The sequence below is a fragment of the Aquarana catesbeiana genome, linkage group LG03, assembly GCF_042186555.1.
Source record: "Aquarana catesbeiana isolate 2022-GZ linkage group LG03, ASM4218655v1, whole genome shotgun sequence".
NCBI lineage: Eukaryota > Metazoa > Chordata > Amphibia > Anura > Ranidae > Aquarana > Aquarana catesbeiana.
The window spans coordinates 467342928-467357852 of NC_133326.1; the positions used below are offsets into that span (position 1 = coordinate 467342928).

At 45.3% G+C, this 14925-nt stretch overlaps 1 protein-coding gene across 2 annotated transcripts in view; it reads left to right on the forward strand.

Annotated features, from left to right (window-relative positions):
• The window catches only part of HAUS1 (HAUS augmin like complex subunit 1), an 82752-nt gene that overhangs the window by 25774 nt on the left and 42053 nt on the right, over window positions 1-14925 (forward strand). The gene's annotated exons all lie outside the window — the stretch shown is intronic.

Below are 14925 nucleotides of genomic sequence, written 5' to 3' on the forward strand. Positions count from 1 at the left end.
ATCTATTGACAGCTTTACAGTCCATCCATCATCCTACTGACAACCCTGTGGTGTTCCTATCTCCTACCTGTGCTGAGTACCGAGAATTTGCTATATAAGTGTACTTTTTTGATTTTATGAAATGAATGACTGCATTATCCTAATGAGGACCCCGCACTGCTATCCCTTTGTTTGAATCATGGTATTGGGCTGTTAGTGGCTCTGGTACCATGTGATCTCTACAACCAATCACAGCAATCAGTTACAATAGTAAGCAAGGCTGTCATTCATGACAGCCTTGCTTACTCCTGTGTGATCTCTGGTCACAGCAAACACATGGTACCAGGACCAGTCACAGCAGCCTTGTACCATGTGATAGCAGTGATCAATCACAGCGTTGTTGTAAATTTATGTGTGATGACTAATAATTTAGTATTTCCATAGAAACAGGAGTACACCAATTTAGCGCAAAACTCCTTCAATCCAACCAAATTCTTCTCCAACAACTCTTATCCAGAGGTATGCATTTACTGGATCCCATAACCAATGAAAAAAGTCCACTTTGTACTTACAAATAATACAACAATCGGAAGCCTTTAAAGTACCTAATCCCTTTGTCATAGCAAACAGAGGCACTTCTCATCTAGCATGTACAGTTGTGCTCATAAGTTTACATACCCTGGCAGAATTTGATTTCTTGGCCATTTTTCAGAGAATAACACAAACATTTCTTTCACTCATGGCTAGTGTTTGGCTGAAGCCATTTATTATCAATCAACTGTGTTTACTCATTTTTTCAAATCATAATGGCAACAGACTACCCAAATGACCCTGATCAAAAGTTTACATACCCTGGTGATTTTGGCCTGATGACATGCACACAAGTTGACACACAGGGGTTTGAATGGCTATAGAAGGTAACCATCCTCACCTGTTTGCTTGTAATTAGTGTGTGTAAAAGGTCTGAGTTTCTGGACTCCTGACAGACCCTTGCATCATTCATGCAGTGCTGCACTGACGTTTTTGGATTCTGAGTCATGGGGAAATCAAAAAAATTGTCAAAGGATCTGTGGGAAAAGGTAGTTAAACTGTATAAAACAGGAAAGGGATATAAAAAGATAGCAAAGGAATTGAGAATGCCAAACTCTAATCAAGAAGTAGAAAATGAGGGGTTCTGTTGAAACCAAACCACACCACGGGCAGGTAGACCAACTAAAAATTCAGCCACAACTGCCAGGAAAATTGTTCGGGATGCAAAGAAAAACCCACAAATGACTTCAGGTGAAATGCAGGACTCTCTGAAAACATGTGGTGTGGCCGTTTTAAGATGCACAATAAGGAGGCACTTGAAGAAAGATGGGCTGCATGGTCGAGTCGCCAGAAGAAAGCCATTACTATGCAAATGCCAAACGGCACAGACAAGCCTCAAACCTTCTGGCACAAAATCATTTGGAGTGATGAGACCAAAATTGAGCTTTTTGGCCACAACCCTAAACTCTACTTTGTAGATGCCTCAACAAGGCCTATGATGAAAGGTACGGAGGTGGATTGCTTATGTTTTATGAATGTGTGAGCTACAAAGACACAGGAAATTTGGTCAAAATTGTTGGCCCAATGAATGCAGTATGTTATCAAAAAATACTGTAGAAACATTTGCATTCATCAGCCAGGAAGCTGCGTATGGGACGTACTTAGACACTTGGGTACAATCAGCCTGCCTATAGATGGTTTGAGTCTTGACCGATCCCTGCTGAACCAGCCAAGATTCAAACCATCTATGGCTGCCTTAATTCTACTCAAAAGGATAATTGTACCTGTGTAACTAATGGTAAAAATTTTAATTGGTCAAATGTTCAATTGTTTAATGTCCTGGGTTACAAGGGTCGTAAACAGTGTAGCTAGCCTTAATCGTTTTCAGTAAAATGCAAGTAGGGCCTTTTCAGGTTAAGAACAAAAGTGTTTAACCAACCAGATGTCTTTACATGCTAGTAAATGGGGAAACAAAACTATTTCAAGAAAGATTTTGATTGCTGACACAGTAGTATGGAAGCACAGGTCAATTATCCAAAACGGAACATGACAATGATCCAAAACACAAGGCCAAGTCGACGTGTCATTGGCTACAGCAGAATAAAGTGAAGGTTCTGGAGTGACCATCTCAATCTCCTGACCTCAATATCATTGAGCCACTCTGGGGAGATCTCAAATGTGCAGTTCATGCAAAACAGCCCAAGAATTTACAGGAACTGGAGGCTTTTTGCCAAGGGGAATGGGCAGCTTTACCATCTGAGAAGATAAAGCGCCTCGACCACAAATGCCACAAAAGACTTAAAGCTGTCACTGATGTTAAAGGGGGCAATACACGGTATTAAGAACTTGGGTATGTAAACTTTTTTTTGATCAGGGTCATTTAGGTAGTTTGCTGCCATTATAATTCAAAAAGACTAAACAGTTGTTAATAAATTGCTTCAGCCAAACACTAACCACGAGTGAAAAAAGTTTGTGTATCATTCATATTCTCTGAAAAATGGCCAAGAAATCAAATTCTGCCAGGGTATGTAAACTGGATATACAGTTGTGCTCATCACTCTTCATTATATTATGCACCTAGACAACTTCCATGCATGATATTCTGCATACTGACTTCTAGACCTCTGCTTCCATACTACTGTGTCAGCAATCAAAATCTTTCTTGAAATAGTTTTGTTTCCCCATTTACTAGCATGTAAAGACATTTGGTTGGTTAAACACTTTTGTTCTTAACCTGAAAAGGCCCTACTTGCATTTTACTGAAAACGATTAAGGCTAGCTACACTGTTTACGACCCTTGTAACCCAGGACATTAAACAATTGAACATTTGACCAAATAAAATTTTTACCATTAGTTACACAGGTACAATTATCCTTTTGAGTAGAATTAAGGCAGCCATAGATGGTTTGAATCTTGGCTGGTTCAGCAGGGATTGGTCAAGACTCAAACCATCTATAGGCAGGCTGATTGTACCCAAGTCGATCTGATTGATTTGACTTGGGTACAACCAGCATTTCAGATTTTTACATGCGATTTATTGCCAGTGGCTATAGACGCTGTCAATAAGCACCCTGTGCTCCCAGTAGGGAGGGCTCCCTGTGCCCTATTTACAGTAGTAAACAAGGTTTTAAGAAACAAAACCTTTGAACATTGTTACAGATTGCTTATTTTAGTGATTATCACAGTAAAAAGCAATCGGAGTGTGTGGGGGAAAAAAGAAAAAATCCCTGATTTCCCACCTTCTTTTAAGGACAGCATCTGGAGAGCGCACAGCTCCACCCACTTCCCAGGAAACACTGCAGTCATTCCTTTAAAGCCTGGACACTTCCAGCACGGCCTCATTTTGTAGTGTTTCCTCCAGCCATGGTGGAAGCGCTGCAGGGGACCAGGGGTGTGCTGTGCTCTCTCCAGGTGGAGTAGGGTAGGAGCATACCTGTTTGCGTTTTTGTTTTTCTTATCTTACGGCCAGCCTAACACCCCCCTGACGGGTGGGGGGGTATTCCGGTGTCATCCCACTTCTTGAGCCCGACGAGGGCAGAGGCTGATGGGGGTCCCACGCCGATAGATCGGAGGGCACAGGCTGAGGGAGTCTGCAATGGTCTGGTCTGAGTGGCGGGTGATGTCACTGCCGGACAGGACGGGACTTCCGGCGGAGCGTGGCGTCTTCCTGTTTTGGCTGCTGGAAAACAGAAGGGGAGGCTTCCTCGGTGCAATTTCCGGTCCTCGCAGCAACAAATGGACCCGGGAAAAACTTGAATTAAAAGCTGCTGGACACTGGGAGAATGGAGCCAGAGGAACCAGCAGCGGTGGTGGGAGCAGGAGCCATGAGCACCAGCCAAGCCCAGGTAGGAGAGGCAGTGGTCTGTTAAAATTACCTGGGCTATGTATGTTTTCTGTCCCTCCCTTCCTCCCCTGTAGTGGGGAAGGGAGCCTGCCTCACACTACACGGGTGACTTCTCTGGGGAGTTTGGTGGGTTTTTTTTGTTTTGTTTTTTTTTTCAGCAGTGGTTTTGTGGGGTTATGCTTGTTCCACTGACAGTAAATATACTGTGCATTGGATCTCCTCTCCAGCAGATCCCCAAACAAAGTGTTTGTTGGCTTGGTGTATTTCAGACTAAATCTAAAGAGAAAACTAAGCATGTTTCCCCCTCCCCCTAAGAAATGATGTGCTTCATGTAGCGTTTCCCTTAGGGAGTCTTGGACCAAACCTTGTGCAGGTCTTGTGTAGCAGGACTTGGTCAGAGAGGAGACTTCCTCTAAAGCTCCCTCTGCCCAACCTAGAGAGATGCTCACTTCTTTCCGGAAGGAATTGGAAGATAAGTTTCAGTCCTTCCGCTCTAATCTGGAAAAACGTCTGGTGGCGCAGTCGACAGATAGTTCTCCACCCAGCACTCATGTTCTCTCTGCAGCCAGGAGAGTGGTTAGTGAGTCGGAGGTTGAGGAGAAAAGTCTTCAGAGTCAGACGAAGGGGAAGGCGAAGAAAAAGGTATCTTCCTCTCGTTTATAGGCTGTCTTTGGAAGAGGTAGACGACGACCTTCTAAAGACCATACATACGACCCTAAATATTGAGGATAAGACCCAATTGTCCCTACATGGCAAAATGTATCAGGGTATGGATGAGGTCAAGCATTGGGTGTTCTCGGTGCATAAAGTGTTGACAGAATCTATAAAAAAGGAGTGGAAGGACCCAGAGAGAGCCCCCTTTTTTTCCAGGTCTCTTAAAAGGAGATTCCCTTTTGATGAAGATGGCGCTTAAAGCGGCGTTCCACCCAAAGGTAGAACTTCCGCTCATCTGATTCCCCCCCCCCGCCCCCCCCCTCCGGTGCCAGAATTGGCACCTTTCAGGGGGGAGGGGGGTCCAGATACCTGTATTAGACGGGTATCTGCATCCACTTCCGGGAATAGACTCCCGCGGGAGTCACGCCCCCTCCCGCACCACCCCCCCTGCTGTCTCCTGGGAAACACACAGGTCCCAGGAGATAGCGGGGGCCACTTAGAACGCGCAGTGAGACCTGCGCATGCACAATAGGGAACCGGGAAGTGAAGCCGCAACGCTTAACTTCCTGATTCCCTCACAGAGAATGGCAGGGGCAGCAGCTGAGAGCCGAGCAATGTGTGTAGCTGCTGGCTTTTAATATTTTTTTTTTTTTTCTAGGTGGGACTCCCTTTTAAGTTTGGAACAAGAGACCTAAACTTGACGCAGCTTTCTCGCAAATAACGCAAAACACAGACTTGGCTTTTGAGGACATGGGGGGTTTTAAAGGACACTATGGACAAGAGAGCTGATCCTTTGTTATAAAAAAGGCTTGGGATTCTACACTGGCTAATCTCAAACCAGCAATGGCATCTACTGTGGTAGCCAGGAATTTAGAATATTGGTTGGAACAACTAAAGGGCCATATTGAGGCAGGAACCTCTTGCAATGATTTGCTAGATACTCTTCCAGTCGTACAAAAGGCAGTAGGTTACATGGCGATGCCTCGGCTGAGTCGGTGAAGTTGTCCAAGATCTTTGGCATTAATTCAGCTAGAAGAGCTTTGTGGTTAAAGACCTGGTCAGGCGATTCAGCCTCTAAAATTTAGGCTGTGTGGTCTACCCTTTGAGGGGGATCTGGTATTTGGCCCGATCTTGATGCTGTTCTGGACAAAAGGCATTTCCGGCCAAAAAGAAAGTTGCACCGCAACCTAAAAATTTTCATCCTTTTTACTAGACCCGGGACTCAGGACAAAAGAGACCTTGGCAGTCCCAGAGGGGTCGAGGGAAGTCTGGGGTGTTTCGCCAACCCGTAAAGACCCAGTGACAGTCTCCTGACTGTGGGAGGAAGGCTCCAGTCCTTTCCCGCAGTGGGAGGGGGTGACGTCCAGTGTTTTTTTGTTCTCAAAGTAATCTTGGAGGGCTACTCACTGGAGTTCTCGGAAACCCGCCATCTCGATTTTATGTGACAGCTCCCCAGAGATCAAGAATAGTCTTTGGTGATGACATCACTCTTGCAACAATTCCTTCAACAGAAGGTAATCATCCCAGTACCCCAGGAAGAGGAAGGACTAGGGTGTTCACATGTTTTTCTAGTGAAAAAGCTGTCAGGAAAGTTCAGGTTAATACTGAATTTAAAGATCTTAAACTGGTCCATTCGATTAAAAAAATTTTTGTGTGGACACCATTTATTCAGTAAGAGCTTCTTTCCGCGGGGTGCTTTCTAGCCTCCATAGATCTCGGGGACGAATACTTGCATGTTTCCATAACGCCGTCACAGAGATATCTGCGTCTGGCAATCAGAGCAGGGGGAGTGGTGTCGCACTTTCAGTTCAGGGCTCTCCCATTCGATCTCTCCACTTCCCCAAGGATCTTCACGAAGATCATGGCAGAAGCACTGGCACCGCTCAGGTTGGAGGGGGTATCTGTAGTACCATATCTGGAGGACCTCCTTTTGTTCGCCAGCTTAAAAGATCTATTATGCAGGGATTTGAAAAGGGCGCAGAGCCATTTAGAAAATTTGGGTTGGATTCTGAACAAAGAAAAATCAAACCTAATTTCCTCTCAGGTGATCATTTTTCTAGGCTATGTCATCGACTCGGTACAGTAAAAGATTTTCTTCCCAGAGGAAAAGATGATCAAGGTGCAGGTGGTAGTAAAGAAAGTACAGACAAATCTGTTACAGTTCGGGCAGCCATGTCCATGCTGAGGCTTCTCACAGCCTCAATCCCAGCTGTTCAGTGGGCTTGCCTCCATGCGAGAGGAAAAAAAGCAAAAATCTTAACAGATGTGAGCTTCTGGGGGTGGGGTGCATATCTCGAAAACCAGATGGTCTAGGGGTCCTGGTCAGTAGAGGAATCCAGGAGATCCTCCAACTGGAGAGAACTAAGGGCCATTTTCCTGGGGTTGTGGGCCTTCAGACAGATGATCAGGGGCCAACGCATCCAGGTGTTGTCAGACAATGCCATGGCAGTGGCCTACATCTCAAGACGGGGGCACATGAAGCAGGTGTCTTCTAGACTTGGCCTTAAAGACTCTGACTTGGGCAAAGGACAATGTGGCATCCTTAACAGCAGTGCATCTTAAGGGCAACCTAAACCAGATAGCGAACTTTTTAAGCAGAAGAAGGGTGCTAGAGTCCGAATGGAGCCTAAGTCCGGAGGTATTTCAGAGGATAGTAGACAGATGGGGAGCTCCCCAGGTATACCTTTTTGCATCACAAATAAATGCAAAGGTTCCGGTCTAGTCTTCTCTGAACAGGCAGGACCAAGCGGAGGACTAGACCAAGCGTCTGGACCAAGCGTCTGGACTAGAGCTGCACAATTAATCGTCAAGAATCGTTATCGTGATCTTGACTAAAGTGTTTCACAATTCTTTCTATGCTCACAGCCCTCAAAAGAAAGGAAGAGAAAAACTGGGCAGTCTGCCAAGAATCAAGACATCCTTTATGGGTTGAAGTCAAGTATAAACATTGTAACAATTTGTCAATGGAATAGACTATGTGTAAGTGAAAACAGTTTAACCACTTAACCACTTCGTGCCCAGGCCAATTCTGACATTTCTGTCCTACATGTAAAATTCATAATTTTTTTGCTAGAAAATTACATAGAACACCCAAACATTGTATAGATTTTTTTAGCAAAGACCCTAGAGAATACAATGGCGGTCATTGCAACTTTTTATCTCGCGCGGTATTTGCGCAGCAATTTTTCGAACGTGTTTTTTTTTGGAAAAAAAAGTTTCACGCTTTAAAAAAAAAAACAACAAAACCTTAAAGTTAGCCCAATTTTTTTGCATATTGTGAAAGATGAAGTTATGCCGAGTAAATAGATACCTAACATGTCACACTGCAAAATTGCACACACTCGTGGAATGGCGCCAAACTTTGGTACTTAAAAATCCCCATAGGCTACGCTTTAAAATTTTTTACTGGTTACATGTTTCGAGTTACAGAGGAGGTCTAGGGCTAGAATTATTTCTCTCGCTCTAACGTTCGCGGCGATACCTCACGTGTGGTTTGAACACCGTTTTCATATGTGGGTGGGACTTACGTATGCGTTCGCTTCTGCGTGCGAGCACACGGGGACAGGGACACTTTAATTTTTTTTTTTTTTTTTTTTTTTTTATTGTTAATTTGAATTTTATTTTTTTTAGTTTGACATTTAAAAAAAAAAATAATAATAATTTTGATCACTTTTATTCCTATTACAAGGAATGTAAACATAAATCTCTATGATTACCATCCAGGGCTGGCGGATCCTGTGTCCGACTCACCGATGGAAGCGGTGAGACGGTACAAGCACGGGAGGGGAGGGCGTCCCCTCCCGCCGCCCGTAAGAACGATCAAGCGGCGGAACAGCCACTATGATCATTCTTATGGTGTAGGGAATCGCCGGCTGAAAAAGCCGATATCTGAATGATGTCTGTAGCTACAGGCATCATTCAGATATAGCCCCGCAAAGTTGAGGACGTCCCAGGATGCCCTCCGGGCGCGAAGTGGTTAAAGACTAAACCTTTTTCTGACATTTGTTGGTTTCAAGTTAAAATCATTTTTTTTTTTTTTTTCTTGCTAGAAAATTACTTGGAACCCCCAAACATTATAATTTTTTTTTAGTAGACACCCTAGAGAATAAAATGGTGGTTGTTGCAATATTTTATGTCACACTGTATTTGCGCAGCGGTCTTTCAAATGCAATTTTTTTGAAAAAAATTACTTTAACCACTTCTGGCACGCCGATGTACATCCAAACTTTGAAGGGGTATATCGTTGTTATGGCAGCAACTAGCTGCCATAACCCCAGTATCCCCGTTTTCGTGCGGCGGTCCTCTTTCTGATAAAAGTGGTCCCTGCGGCGGATTCGCCGCAAGATCACTTTTATCAGTGGCGGGGGCTATCGCGTCCTACTCCGTGCTGTGCCTGGAGACGAGTGAGGCTAAGATGGCGCCCACTCGTCTCCATGACACTGCTGGGCGGAAGCGACGTCAAAACGTCACTTCCGCCCACGCCTCTTAAAGGCATTTTTTTTTTTTTTTTTTTTTTCCAATGTCATTTTTTTTAAATGACTTTTTTTTTTTTATTGCATTTTAGTGTAAATATGAGATCTGAGGTCTTTTTGACCTCAGATCTCATATTTAAGAGGTCCTGTCATGCTTTTTTCTATTACAAGGGATGTTTACATTCCTTGTAATAGGAATAAAAGTGACACAATTTTTTTTTTTTTAAACTGTGTAAAAATAAAATAATGTAAAATAAATAACTATAAAAAATTTTTTTTTAAACTTAAGTATATTTCTCCAAATAGAATTACTGAAGGTCCTGAAGAAGCGACAACAGGTCGCAAAACATGTAGAGCGAGCAATCCTTTTTAACCTATGAGGACTGTGGCAATTACCAAGAGGGACGCTACATCATAGTGTGGGCGTTTTTTCAATATTGCCACACAGGAAGTTTTTTCGTAGTGTTACCTCTGGGATTAAACACTGTGTCCCATATTGCTTTAACATAAATATTTCTGTTTGTATATGTATGTATTTAATGTGAATTTATTAAAATTTGTATATTCTTTTATATGTACCTACAAAGTCCATTATTCTGTTATTTCGCATTTATAGATTACATAGGATGTGGCACATCCATATTTAAGTGTTTGATTGCATTGCCCTCAGGTGGCAATCAATCCCATCTCATAGAGATGGGCTCGTGCACGTTCGAAACCCGACCTGCCCATTTCACCAGGAATCCGACACTGCACAGGGCTAATCACAGGCAGTGAGACCTTTCCCGATCCGCAGCTGTAGAGATCGGGAAATGTCTTGCTGCCTGTGATTAGCGGTGTGCAGTGTCTGCTTCCTGGCGGGATCAGACGTGGGGTTTCGAACACACCCGAGACCATCTCTAGTGATGAGGTGTTTTCTGTGGTCGTCTTATATACTTGGCTTACTTACCTTTTTGGACCTGGAGTCTTGAAGTGAAGCCAGAGGGCCTGTACTGCTAAAGCAAGATGGAGGCAAAATATCTGTATAAAAGCGTTTTTGATCCAAACGCCTAGTGTCATATAGTTCCGGTAAGAGTATGGTGTGAAGGTGGCATGGGCACGTTTTGGAGCACTTCTTCTGTTTTTGTTCATAGGTACGTGCACAGTGACGATATGATTCCAGTCATTACAGCAAGTTTTAAATTTCACTTTCTAAGCATTTTATATTTGTGTTTGATCCTTGGACTCGCTTATAACGTGGTACTTATTAAAAGTAGGGGTGCAACGGATCAAAAAACTCACGGTTCGGATCGTTCCTCGGATCAGGAGTCACGGTTCGGATCATTTTCGGATCAACAAAAAAAAAATCTCCCCCACTGTAATGTCCACGTCATCTCCCCCCACTGTAATATCCACGTCATCTCCCCCCACTGTAATATCCACGTCATCTCCCCCCACTGTAATATCCACGTCATCTCCCCCCACTGTAATATCCACGTCATCTCCCCCCACTGTAATATCCACGTCATCTCCCCCCACTGTAATATCCACGTCATCTCCCCCCACTGTAATATCCACGTCATCTCCCCCCACTGTAATATCCACGTCATCTCCCCCCACTGTAATATCCACGTCATCTCCCCCCACTGTAATATCCACGTCATCTCCCCCCACCGTAATATCCACGCCATCTCCCCCCACTGTAATATAGCCAGTCCACATGTCCCCCACTGCAGTGCTGTAATATCCACAGACTCCCCACTGTATACATTATGAGATGAGTATTAGTAAGACTAGTGCTGTTAGTCTTACCTTACAGTTAAGAATAGAAGCCGCCAAGCCAGCCGCCGGACCCACGAGTTGAGGGTGGGGTGATGACGTCAGCACGCAGCTCAGCGCCGCCGGGTGTACCAAGATGGCCGCGGCTCCGGAGCTAGGCCAAAGCCGCGGCCTTTCCTAAGACCTGAGGCCGCGGATCGCGGGTGTGCCGATCCGAACGGGCTGGCCTGTTCGGCTCACGGATCGGTGATGATCCGTTGCACCCCTAATTAAAAGTGTCACATGGGCAATTTTGGAGTTGGTTTGAACTGTCTGTTATGTTGTATTTTATATAAGCAATTTAAAGTGGATGTAAACCCTCAAACATACCCAGTGAAGTGAACAGCCTCAAATGATACAGAGGGGTGAAACAAAACTCCATACATAGGTTTTACATGTATATCTGCTGTCTTCAGCTTTATATACTGTTTAGAAAGTGCACAACCTGTTAGATTTTCTCTTCCTGTTCCACACTGCAGTGAAGCCTGGGCATACAGCCAAGACAGCTGATCCAAGCTCTCCTCATAGGTGGAGCCTTCCAGCTCTGTTTGTAGAATCGTTCAAAACTGGCTGCTTTCATCTTATTTCATTCATATGTGATGGAGAACTTGTCAGGAGTTATCAGGCTGATAACAGAAAAACGGGATAGTGCTTTGAGAGATAACAAAACACTGCAGATATTTCTGCCCAGCTCAAATTTCAAGAATCGGGTTTACATCCACTTTAAGCCTTTCACAGTGCACATACGTTTTTCCAAAGTGCTGTTTATCACACATTTTCAGTTTAAACACTAGGTGGCATCACAGCATTTACTTGGGTAGAACAGCTAGCTGTGGTTCATCATGTTAGCTAAAAAAAAAAAAAAAAATTTGTATTCATTTTTCCTTGGTGCAGGGCACATAGAGGTTTGTTTACACAGTGAGTGGGTATTGCAGTCTGGTACTTGTCTGCAGTGCTGGGACAAGGCCATTTGGTGCCCAGGGCGAAGATGGCAAACTGTGCCCATCCCCCCCCCGTTTCTAAGAAAGAATTAATGTAGTTTCAAAACAAGAATATACTTAAAACAATACAAATTCAATTAAGTTTAATGCAATAGAAACACACATTTTAATTATATGTATTTTTATTGGAGGCACTTTGAAATAATAATGCAAAAAATGTACTTGTAGAAAGGCCTGTTAACTATTTTTTCTGACAAGGCCCATGTGAACATACTAAAGTTTTCAGTTTTGCATTATTTTGTGTGAGGTAGTGCCCCAATACCAAATATTCACATAAATAGGAAAAATGCAAAATCAAAAAATATCAAACTTCTCAACCAACATACATGGCCTTCAGCAAAAAAGAACACTCAATACAAAATATTAACATATAAAAGTGCAAAATCAAGGGATTACACTATTTCTCACTGAAACCTATAACATTCAACTGTAATCTTTCTTAAAGGTACTGGCTGGGAAGGGGTTAACATCTAGGGGGAATCAAGGGGTTAATTGTATCTAACAATGTGTAATGTGAGCTGCTTTTTACTACTGACTGATTTGTTTATTTTCCCTGCTTTGCACAGAAAAGAAAAAAAAAAGGATTGTTCCCTCAGTACAGAGCACTGTGTTGATTTTTAACACAGAGCTCTGCGCTGTGATTAGACACAGCCGATCAGCAGCTCCCAGCCACAAATAACAGACTCTCGCTGTGTACAATCACAGGGGAGTAGGTGGGAGAAGCACGCACCCGAAACAGGCAGCGACATGTGGGTACGTCCTGGTGGCTGCCACCTGCGTTGGGTTAGTAAGTGGTTAATTAGCAATGGTATTGGTAATATGCAGCAGGAAGGGGGTTAATGCACTGTCAATGATGTATTAGTGGCCAGTGGCAGTTAATTAACCCCCTTGTGCTGCATTAGTGGTACCCTTGTCTGTGTTAATTAACCCACTGGTGCCACTAATGCAGCACGCACAAGGGGGTTAATTAACTGCCACTAATACATCATTTACCGTGCATTAACCCCCTTCCTGGGGAAAATTACCAATACCATTGCTAATTAAGCAACCCCCCCCCCATTTAGAGTTAATTATGCCATCTGCAGATGGCAATTTGCTTACTTGAGTGATGATGCCCTCCTTGATCGCACTCCCATTTTAATAGCTCCGGCGAGTGGCAGCACTCCATGCTCGTTTTCCATCCTGCCTCCCGGCCAGCCTCTCTGTGAAGTCCCACCGCCAGGGACTAGGAATCGCCTGTTGGGCGCAGCGGCGACTAGGAACTATATACACACACACACACACACACACACACACACACACACACACACACACACACACACACTATATATATACACATACGTTGAGAGTAATGTGGTATTTTTATTGTCTTATTGTGGAACCACACCAGCAACGTTAGAACTCATTAACACAAGTGGTGAGGGAGGCTGTTAAACCCTGCAGTTGAGCCAAGTTTTTAACCCCCCCCCCCCACTGCTACTCCCGTTTAGCTGCATAAAGGCAGTGGCTGTGGGTGTCTAGTTCTTTCTAAAGAGTGATCTGCATGTGGATTGCTCTTCAGAAAGCAAAATGAGTGTGAATGAGCTCTAAAGCTTTAAGGTGAAGCAGAGAGACAGAACACACAGACCCTGCATTCTTTTCTCTCAGGTAGAGATCTAATGTAAGAAACAGGATTTCTGCTGGTTTAAAGGAATGCAAGTCTGTGTTCTGTCCCTCTGATGAAGATCTTTCACAGCCTGGTGTCAGGATGAACAGACTGTAAGAGCATGTCTTCTTCGGATGCTGTTCCCCTTTCTCTCTGCTGCCTGCACTAAACAACTAACCTACCATGCTGCTGTCCCTCTCCCTATCACTATCCATGCTGCTGTCCCTCTCCCTATCACTGTCCATGCTGCTGCCCCTCTCCCTCTCACTGTCCATGCTGCTGCCCCTCTCCCTCTCACTGTCCATGCTGCTGCCCCTCTCCCTCTCACTGTCCATGCTGCTGCCCCTCTCCCTCTCACTGTCCATGCTGCTGCCCCTCTCCCTCTCACTGTCCATGCTGCTGCCCCTCTCCCTCTCACTGTCCATGCTGCTGCCCCTCTCCCTCTCACTGTCCATGCTGCTGCCCCTCTCCCTCTCACTGTCCATGCTGCTGCCCCTCTCCCTCTCACTGTCCATGCTGCTGCCCCTCTCCCTGTCCATGCTGCTGCCCCTCTCCCTGTCCATGCTGCTGCCCCTCTCCCTCTCCCTCTCACTGTCCATGCTGCTGCCCCTCTCCCTCTCCATGCTGCTGCCCCTCTCCCTCTCCCTCTCCCTCTCCATGCTGCTGTCCCTCTCCCTCTCCATGCTGCTGTCCCTCTCCCTCTCCATGCTGCTGGCCCTCTCCCTCTCCATGCTGCTGGCCCTCTCCCTCTCCATGCTGCTGGCCCTCTCCCTCTCCCTATCACTGTCACTGTCCATGCTGCTGGCCCTCTACCTCTCACTGTCCATGCTGCTGGCCCTCTCCCTCTCCCTCTCACTGTCCATGCTGCTGGCCCTCTCCCTCTCCCTCTCACTGTCCATGCTGCTGGCCCTCTCCCTCTCACTGTCCATGCTGCTGGCCCTCTCCCTCTCACTGTCCATGCTGCTGGCCCTCTCCCTCTCACTGTCCATGCTGCTGGCCCTCTCCCTCTCTCTCCCTGTCCATGCTGCTGCTTTCTATTCCCGAAGCAAAGGAAAACAAAACTCACTGTGGCTCAGAGGCGCTGAGGGGTTATTTAGCCACTTCCTCCTCCTCTGGAACTGCTGCCTAAAGTTGTCCAAATCTGGCGGCAGGGAAAAGGGGAGGGGCTGGAGTAGCATGATTGGATAAGAATTGGCATGTGACTGCACAGATCATCCTGCATTTCCTTGCTGTGAGTTTTAGCTTTCTGAGCATACAAACGGGGGCAGGCTGGGGGTCGAACGCTGCTCGCTGGCTTCAGGAGTCGGGTCTGCTGCAGTCATTATGACAAGCGGGAGACCCGGTCTGCACTTCAATTGGGGGAGCAGATGGGCGGCCTGGCTGTGCGAGCGCTACTCACATTAACATTGGAGTCACTTAGGAGAGGGAGGGGGAAGAAATCGCTGCAGGAGCTGACAGCCGTTCTCTCACTTGTGAGAAGTGAGGGGCAGGGCGGGACTGGT